The sequence below is a fragment of the Bufo bufo genome, chromosome 1, assembly GCF_905171765.1.
Source record: "Bufo bufo chromosome 1, aBufBuf1.1, whole genome shotgun sequence".
Taxonomy (NCBI): Eukaryota; Metazoa; Chordata; class Amphibia; order Anura; family Bufonidae; genus Bufo; species Bufo bufo.
In genome coordinates, this window is record NC_053389.1 from 807,139,108 (window position 1) to 807,148,890 (window position 9,783).

The window sequence follows — 9,783 nt, forward strand, 5'->3', positions numbered from 1 at the left end:
GCCTATTCAGCTGTTGCAGCTCTGTTAACAGAGATGCAGTAACTGTCTGTCTGCTCCAGAACGCCATACTCAGTAGGGTTCTCTGAACTGTAGCCCTCTGGTTTGTTTTGCCGGTGAGCTGCTCTACTGTAGCATGCCGGTCTGCCCTTGTGCACCTTCATCTCTCACATGAGTGGCACGTGGTTCTCCACAGTTTTTACGTAACGTATTCACAATGGTGCCATTTGTCCACTCACCATACACTTTCACCACAGCAGCACAAGAATAGTTCACAAACTGCGCAGTTTCAGAAATACCGCCACCCTTGGCCAAAAGCCAATAGTCATTCTTTTTTTTTTTTTGATAACTCACTGCTTTTTCTCATGACAGCCTATCACACACCTCATATACCCACCGAGCCACCTCAGCATAATGGGACTGGACTGTGCCCGAATTTGCCAGGACGGAAAATCAGGGACGGTCTCTACAAATTAGGGACAGTTGGCAACTATAGACTGTGTAATTCAAAGGGGGCAGCAGCCTCACCAGCCCATTTACAATATTTCTCCCCCATATTGTATATGGTATAGGAGGGTAAGTATAATTTAGTCATCTGTATATTATACAAAAGGTATATTATACATACCAAGGGTGTACACAGAAACTTGTGAAGAGATGGAGAGGTTCAAGGACTTCAATATGCATATACAAAAATTCACATGGATGGACATAAAGTCAGTGCCTTTATATTGCTGCACATCTATAACAAATGGAGCTCACACAGGGGACATAGGGAGAATACAGGAGTCACTCTGAGCACAGGGGACACATGAGCACACAGAGATCAAAAGGGGACATATGGAGAATACAGCAGTCACTCTGAGCACAGGGGACACATGAGCACACCGAGATCATACAGGGGACATATGGAGAATACAGGAGTCACTCTGAGCACAGGAGACATATGAGCATACAGAGATCACACAGGGGACATACGGAGAATATGTGAGATTGTGGAACAGCTCTTCCTGTATAATGCTGATGCATAGTTAAACTTTGAGATTGTCATTTTGCATTTCGGCCACAGGAGACCGCTGGTTCTCTGTTACAGCTAATTGACTGCTGGATTTAAATATGCAAAATAGAGGACGACTCATGCTGCTGCTGCTAGAAGAACCAGGAAGTGAGAGCTGACATAGTGAAAGGTCTGGATGTGTGAGACAGAATCCGGTTCCATCCTGGTGTCAGAGTGTCCTGGAGTGATCGGGGACGCAGTGGAGGGGGACTAGTAGTTATCCCTCACCTAGATCACCTAGATCCGGCCCTTTGGAGGAGGGATTGTTTCAGGAGCTGCAGCATTTGGACAGAAGTCTAACTACCAAGCAAGGCCGCGTGAGCGATAAGGGACTATGGCCATCTCGGAGGCATTCTCTGACACAGAACGGACGCAGAGCAGTAAATCCGTTTACTCATCGCAGTATATTAGTGGCGCCTGAAGCATCAGAGACTAAGTCTAGGCCTGCAAATAGTAAGTTAGTTAGTTAAGCCTTGTATGCATGGCAGGCTTTACATAATTGTTCTGCGGCACAGTATTGACTTGCAGGCCCTGCTGTGTGTGCGCCATCAGCTAGGTTTGTTCTCTTTTGCGGCACAGCATCGACTTGCAGGCTCTGTTGTGTACGCCATCACGATAGGTCTGTCCAACCGGACAGGGACAGTGACTGTGGGCCCGGGGTATATAATCTTTGGTGCACCTTCACATTGTTGTGTTTATATTACTGTTTTAGTAAAGTTTCTGTTTTTCACAAAGCTGTGTGTTGTCACTTTCCTCGTCTGTGACTTCGCTGTATCCTGGGGGTCCCTCCCCAGTTCACGGTCTTACAACTACAGGAGTCACTCTGAGCAAAGGAGACACATGAGCATACAGAGATCACACGGGGGACATATGGAGAATACAGGAGTCACTCTGAGCACAGGAGACACATAAGCACACAGAGATCACGCATAGGACATAGGGAGAATACAGGATTCACTCTGAGCACAGGAGACTCATGGTCTTTCCAATGCAAAATCTTTTAAGTGCAATGGAACCAAAGGTAACTACAGAAATAGTTAATGCAAACAATGTTAAACTTTTTCATATTACTTTCCAAAACCTCCTGTAACACCCCCACATACAGCAAGAAACTATTTATCTCTCCCTCCCTCTTACCTACTCATCTGACAACTTGCACAAACCTGTATGACAACATAAAACACTTCCTTCCCAAACACACAGCCTCCTCATCCCACCTACTAACAATTTCTCTGCTTCTCTATATTGCTGACGGTATCTCTCCAAATCCAGACCCTCCTGAGCAAATCCCTATTATCACATCTATCTCCCACTACCGATCCCCTTCTATAAATTTTTGCAACGCCTTAAACCTGCAAACCATTCCCCTGACCCTTGCTCTCTTGGTCCCTCTTGCAGGTGCATTATGGAACGCTCACTTTTTCTGCAACAAACTCTCTTACGTTCATGACCTCTTTATCTCTCGCAAACTTTCTTTTCTGGTTCTCACAAAAACATGGCTGACACCCTCTGACTCTGCCTCCCCTGCTGCACTCTCTTATAGCGGATTTCATTTCACTCACCCCCCCATCCTGTCCCGGCTGCAAACATGGTGGAGGAGTTGATATTCTCCTGTCAGAACACTGCTCCTACAGTCCAACTCCACTACCACCCTCCATTACGCTGGACTATAAGCACTCCCATGTATTAGTATATTACATATTTTTATATATGTATGATATACGATATTGACAAATGGCCATTACATGGATCTAACATTGGATCTAACATCTAACATAAGTTGGTAATAATAGTTGCAATCAGAAGCTGTTTACAACTCCTAGGTGATGTCTGGAGGTGAGATTGGAATCCTTTTGTTTAACTATGTAGACCTCAGTGTTTTCTAGGCCAGTGCAGGCTCTCTGGCTGTGAGGACAATGGATAACGTACAGTAAGGCCCCTTTCACACGGGCGAGAATGGTTGCTAGGAGACGATCGGGATGGGGACATGGTTATAAGGGAAAATAATAGCAATCTTAATACAGAATGCTAAGTAAATTAGGGATGGAGGGGTTAAAAAAATAAAAATTAAATTAAACTCACCTCATCCACTTGTTCGCACAGCCCGGCTTGTCTTCTTTCTTCTTCTTTGAGGACCTGGGAGGAAAAGGACCTTTGGTGAGGTCAATGCGCTCATCACATGGTCCGTCACATGGTCCATCACCATGGTGATGAATCATGTGATGAGCGCAGTGACGTCACCAAAGATCCTTTTCCTCCCAGATTCTCAAAGAAGAAGAAAGAAGACAAGCCGGGCTGTGCGAACAAGTGGATGAGGTGAGTTTAATTTAATTTTTATTTTTTTAACCCCTCCATCCCTAATTTACTTAGCATTCTATATTAAGATTGCTACTATTTTCCCTTATAACCATGTTATAAGGGAAAATAATAAAATCTACACAACACCTAACCCAAACCCGAACTTCTGTGAAGAAGTCCGGGTTCGGGTCTGGGTGACAAACATGGCGATTTTTCTCACATGCGTGCCAAACGCATTAAAACGCTTTGCACTCGCGCTGAAAAATCGCGCATTTTCCCGCAACACACCCGCATCTTGTCCGGCCTTCACACGCGACGCCCGAGTGAAAGAGGCCTAAAGGTTACTATTGTCTGTAACTAGAGATGAGCGAATCGAATCCCACGAAGAGGAATTCAATCTTAATTTCAGGATAAATTCAATTGTCCTAGAAGCTGAATTTCATCATGCTTCGTGTCACTGAATCGATTTAACCTGAAATAGTATAAAAAACTAAAAAATTCAAACTTGCCTCCTCCACTCGCTCGAGATGGGCCGCCAGCCTCCATCTTGCTTGAAGATCTCAGCCGAAATCCCGTGCGGCGCGAGATTATTTTATCACGCCAGCCGGCATAATGACGTCATACATCACCACACCAGCCGTTGTGATGACGTAATCTCGCGGCGAATAAATAAAAAAATTATGGCTGCACACATATAAGCAGTAAAGCTGAGAAATGGGGATCACTCTAACTTCAAGTGGTACTATACCTACTATTGGAATCAATGGAAGCTCTTATCGCACATTTTGATCAAACTTGTGTCGGGCCCATCCACCAAGCGTCAAGGTGGCTTCCGCGGACGGGTCCCTATCACTAATATACCGCCTCTCTTGGACTTATCTAAGTCCACATTATCAGGGCAGTGAAGGAACCAACTTCATTTGTACTTTGCTCAGAAGCTCCAGGCAGATGAGCGTGTGCTCAGTCTAAAAGAGGCGCCACCCTCAGATAAATATTACAAGAAAGTTTAGACTGGCATATTCTTATTCATAATCATAGTCATGGGTGCACATCCGTAAGGCAAACATAATAAATAAAAAAATAATGGCTGCACACACATATAAGCAGTACTATACCTACTATTGGAATCAATGGAAGCTCTTAGCGCACATTTTGATCAAACTTGTGTCGGGCCCATCCACCACGCGTCAAGGTGGTTCCCGCAGACGGGTCCCTATTAGGGATGAGCGAACCCGAACTGTATAGTTCGGGTTCGTACCGAATTTTGGGGTGTTCGTGACACGGACCCGAACCCGAACATTTAGGTAAAATTCCGGGTTCGGTGTTCGGCACTTTCTTGGCGCTTTTTGAAAGGCTGCAAAGCAGCCAATCAACAAGCGTCATACTACTTGCCACAAGAGGCCATCACAGCCATGCCTACTATTGGCATGGCTGTGATTGGCCAGTGCAGCATTTGACCCAGCCTCTATTTAAGCTGGAGTCACGTAGCGCCGCACGTCACTCTGCTCTGATCAGTGTAGGAATAGGATGCAGCTTCTGCTGTTAGGGCCAGATTAGGCAGGGATTTACGCATCAAAAACACTTACTGAAGTGATCGAGCTACAGCTGTGTATCATTCAACTTCTGCTAGCTAATTGCTCATTGTTTTTAGGCTGCCCAGAGCGTTTTTCTGTCTCTTTTTTCTGGGGTGATCGGCGGCCATTTTGTGTCTTGTGGTGCACCAGCACAAGCTACCACCAAGTCCATTCAACCATCAACAGTGTGTTTTTTTTATTTTGCTATATCCTACATCAGGGGCTTGGCTGTGCTTGCTATTTTATTGAGGGGTGAAATACAATTGCCAAAATAGCAGTACCCTAAATCTGGTGTTTCAGCTGTGGCTAGCCAATTGTAATACTGTCTGCTGTCTGGCAAAGGATATATTTTTTTCTGGGTTGAAATACAATTCCCAAATTAGCAATTCCCTAAATCAGTGGTTTCTGCTGTAGCAGGCCAAGTTTAAATCTATCCATAAAAGGGTATATTACATTGAAGGTGCTGATAGGGTCATCCTCCATAACTTCACACGCTACCGTGCATTTCCAAGTCAAATTCTGTCCGTAAAAGGGATACCTGTCATCCAGGGCCTTAATACTATGCCTACAATTTATATTCAGCTAAATCTGTGGTTACTGCTGTGGCTAGTCAAGTTATTTAGTGTCCGTCAAAGGACAGTTTTTGTTCTGGGTTGAAATACAATTCCCAAATTAGCAATTCCCTAAATCAGTGGTTTCTGCTGTAGCAGGCCAAGTTTAAATCTATCCATAAAAGGGTATATTACATTGAAGGTGCTGATAGGGTCATCCTCAACAACTTCACACGCTACTGTGCATTTCCAAGTCTAATTCTGTCCGTAAAAGGGATACCTATCATCCAGGGCCTAAATACTAGGCCTACAATTTATATTCAGCAAAATCTGTGGTTACTGCTGTGCCTGTATTAGTGTAATACGGTACCTAAATAGATAGCCAGATAGTGTCAGGTGCCTGTAAAAAAAGGCCTGAATTTGAATTCAATACATTGGGCCAAATAATTTTTTTCTTATTGTGGTGAACGGTAACAATGAGGAAAACATTTAGTAAGGGACGCGGACATGGTCGTGGTGGTGTTAGTGGACCCTCTGGTGCTGGAAGAGGACGTGGCCGTTCTGCCACAGCCACACGTCCTAGTGAACCAACTTCCTCAGGTCCCAGTAGCTGCCAGAATTGACAGCGATATTTGGTGGGGCCCAATGCCGTTCTAAGGATGGTAAGGCCGGAGCAGGTACAGGCATTAGTCAATTGGGTGGCCGATAGTGGATCCAGCACGTTCACATTATCTCCCACCCAGTCTTCTGCAGAAAGCGCACAGATGGCGCCTGAAAACCAAGCCCATCAGTCTGTCACATCACCCCCATGCATATCAGGGAAACTGTCTGAGCCTCAAGTTATGCAGCAGTCTCTTATGCTGTTTGAAGACTCTGCTGGCAGGGTTTCCCAAGGGCATCCACCTAGCCCTTCCCCAGCGGTGGAACACATAGAATGCACTGATGCACAACCACTTATTTTTCCTGATAATGAGGACATAGGAATACCACCTCAGCACGTCTCTGATGATGAAACACAGGTGCCAACTGCTGCGTCTTTCTGCAGTGTGCAGACTGAACAGGAGGTCAGGGAGGAAGACTGGGTGGAAGACGATGCAGGGGATGATGAGGTCATAGACCCCACATGGAATGAAGGTCGTGTCAATGACTTTCAGAGTTCAGAGGAAGAGGCAGTGGTGAGACCGAGCCAACAGCGTAGCAAAAGAGGGAGCAGGGGGCAAAAGCAGAACACCCGCCACCAAGAGAGTTCGTCTGCTACTGGCCACCGCCACCTGGGACCGAGCACCCCAAAGGCAGCTTCAAGGAGTTCCCTGGCATGGCAGTTCTTCAAACAATGTGCTGACGACAAGACCCGAGTGGTTTGCACGCTGTGCCATCAGAGCCTGAAGCGAGGCATTAACGTTCTGAACCTTAGCACAACCTGCATGACCAGGCACCTGCATGCAAAGCATGAACTGCAGTGGAGTAAACACCTTAAAAACAAGGAACTCACTCAGGCTCCCCCTGCTACCTCTTCTGCTGCTGCCGCCTCGGCCTCTTCCTCGGCCTCTGGAGGAACGTTGGCACCTGCCGCCCAGCAAACAGAGGATGTACCACCAACACCACCACCTCCGTCACCAAGCATCTCCACCATGTCACACGGCAGCGTTCAGCTCTCCATCTCACAAACATTTGAGAGAAAGCGTAAATTCCCACCTAGCCACCCTCGATCCCTGGCCCTGAATGCCAGCATTTCTAAACTACTGGCCTATAAAATGCTGTCATTCAGGCTGGTGGACACAGACAGCTTCAAAGAGCTGATGTCGCTTGCTGTCCCACAGTATGTTGTTCCCAGCCGCCACTACTTCTCCAAGAGAGCCGTGCCTTCCCTGCACAACCAAGTATCCGATAAAATCAAGTGTGCACTGCGCAACGCCATCTGTGGCAAGGTCCACCTAACCACAGATACATGGACCAGTAAGCACGGCCAGGGATGCTATATCTCCCTAACTGCACACTGGGTAAATGTAGTGGAGGCTGGGCCCCAGGCGGAGAGCTCTTTGGCGCACGTCCTTCCGCCGCCAAGGATCACAGGGCAACATTCTTTGCCTTCTGTAGCCTCCTCCTCCTCCTCGGCTTCCTCCTCCTCTTCTTCCACCTGCTCATCCAGTCAGCCACACACCTTCACCACCAACTTCAGCACAGCCCGGGGTAAACGTCAGCAGGCCATTCTGAAACTCATATGTTTGGGGGACAGGCCCCACACCGCGCAGGAGTTGTGGCGGGGTATTGAACAACAGACAGACGAGTGGTTGCTGCCGGTGAGCCTCAAGCCCGGCCTGGTGGTGTGCGATAATGGGCGAAATCTCGACGCAGCTCTGGGACTAGCCGGTTTGACGCACATCCCTTGCCTGGTGCATGTGCTGAATTTGGTGGTGCAGAAGTTCATTCACAACTACCCCGACATGTCAGAGCTGCTGCATAAAGTGCGGGCCGTCTGTTCGCGCTTCCGGCGTTCACATCCTGCCGCTGCTCGCCTGTCTGCGCTACAGCGTAACTTCGGCCTTCCCGCTCACCGCCTCCTATGCGACGTGCCCACCAGGTGGAACTCCACCTTGCACATGCTGGACAGACTGTGCGAGCAGCAGCAGGCCATAGTGGAGTTTCAGCTGCAGCACGCATGGGTCAGTCGCACTGCGGAACAGCACCACTTCACCACATATGACTGGGCCTCCATGCGAGATCTGTGTGCCCTGTTGCGCTGTTTCGAGTACTCCACCAACATGGCCAGTGGCGATGACACCGCTATCAGCGTTACAATACCACTTCTATGTCTCCTTGAGAAAACACTTAAGGCGATGATGGAAGAGGAGGTGGCCCAGGAGGAGGAGGAGGAAGAGGGGTCTTTTTTAGCACTTTCAGGCCAGTCCTTTAGAAGTGACTCAGAGGGAGGTTTTTTGCAACAGCAGAGGCCAGGTACAAATGTGCCAGACAGGGCCCACTACTGGAGGACGAGGATGAGGAGAGGTGGAGGAGGATATAAGCAATGTTCACAGCGGGGTGGCACCAAACGCAGCTTGGGCCCATCACTGGTGCGTGGCTGGGGGGAAACGCAGGACGATGACGATACGCTTCCACAGAGGACAGCTTGTCCTTACCTCTGGGCAGCCTGGCACACATGAGCGACTACATGCTGCAGTGCCTGCGCAACAACAGCAAAGTTGCCCACATTTTAACGTGTGCGGACTACTGGGTTGCCACCCTGCTGGATCCCCGTACAAAGACAATGTGCCCACCTTACTTCCTGCACGGAGCGTGATAGGAAGATGCGCGAGTACAAGCGCACTTTGGTAGACGCGCTACTGAGAGCATTCCAAATGTCACAGGGGAACAAGTGGAAGCCCAAGGCGTAGGCAGAGGAGGAGCTAAGAGGTCGCCAACGCAGCACTGTGTCAACGGCCAGCTCCTCTGAGGGCAGGGGTTAGCATGGCAGAGATGTGGAAAAGTTTTGTCACCACGCCACAGCTAACTGCACCACCCACCTGATTACAGAACGTTTTAAAGAGCGTGTTTGTGAGTATGTGCAATATTTTTTTTTTAACCAAACACCAACGGAGCTTCACTATTGCAGAAAGCCACTTGTATTCACAAGAAACCTCTAGGAAAAGAAATCGAAGAAAAAAACTGTAGATTCACCTGGGGTATATCTGAATTAAGTCCGTGGGGCGATTCTGAGGGATTGCATGGGAACGTGGATCTCCGTCAGAATAAAAACAACTAGCTACGGAGGGATCACATACACGCCTTGGTTGACATAGCGCTGTGTAAGTATAATCTGTGCAGTGCAGGTTACCTAACCATACGGACTTACACTATCTTAACTTTTATTAGTTGCAGGATATCCATATATAGGATATTTGCAGCCCTCGGTTCTCTTTCAAAAGGGAGAAGGAAGAAAGAAAAATTGTTTGCATACTGGCCTTGATGATATGCGCGGTCCGAACTCTATATTTTTAGCAGGAGGCAACATTTCACTAACATGGTGGAACCGTACGTGTGCACACCCCTCCACGTACCGACTGATGGTTCGGCCCCATTAAACTTCTGGGTCTCCAAATTGTCCACGTGGCCAGAGCTAGCCTTTTATGCCTTGGAGGTGCTGGCCTGCCCTGCGGCCAGCGTTTTTGTCTGAACGTGTATTCAGCACGGCAGGGGGCGTCATTACAGACAAACGCAGCCGCCTGTCTACAGCCAATGTGGACAAGCTGACGTTCATAAAAATGAACCAGGCATGGATCCCAAGCAGGGCCGGACTGGCCTACCGGGA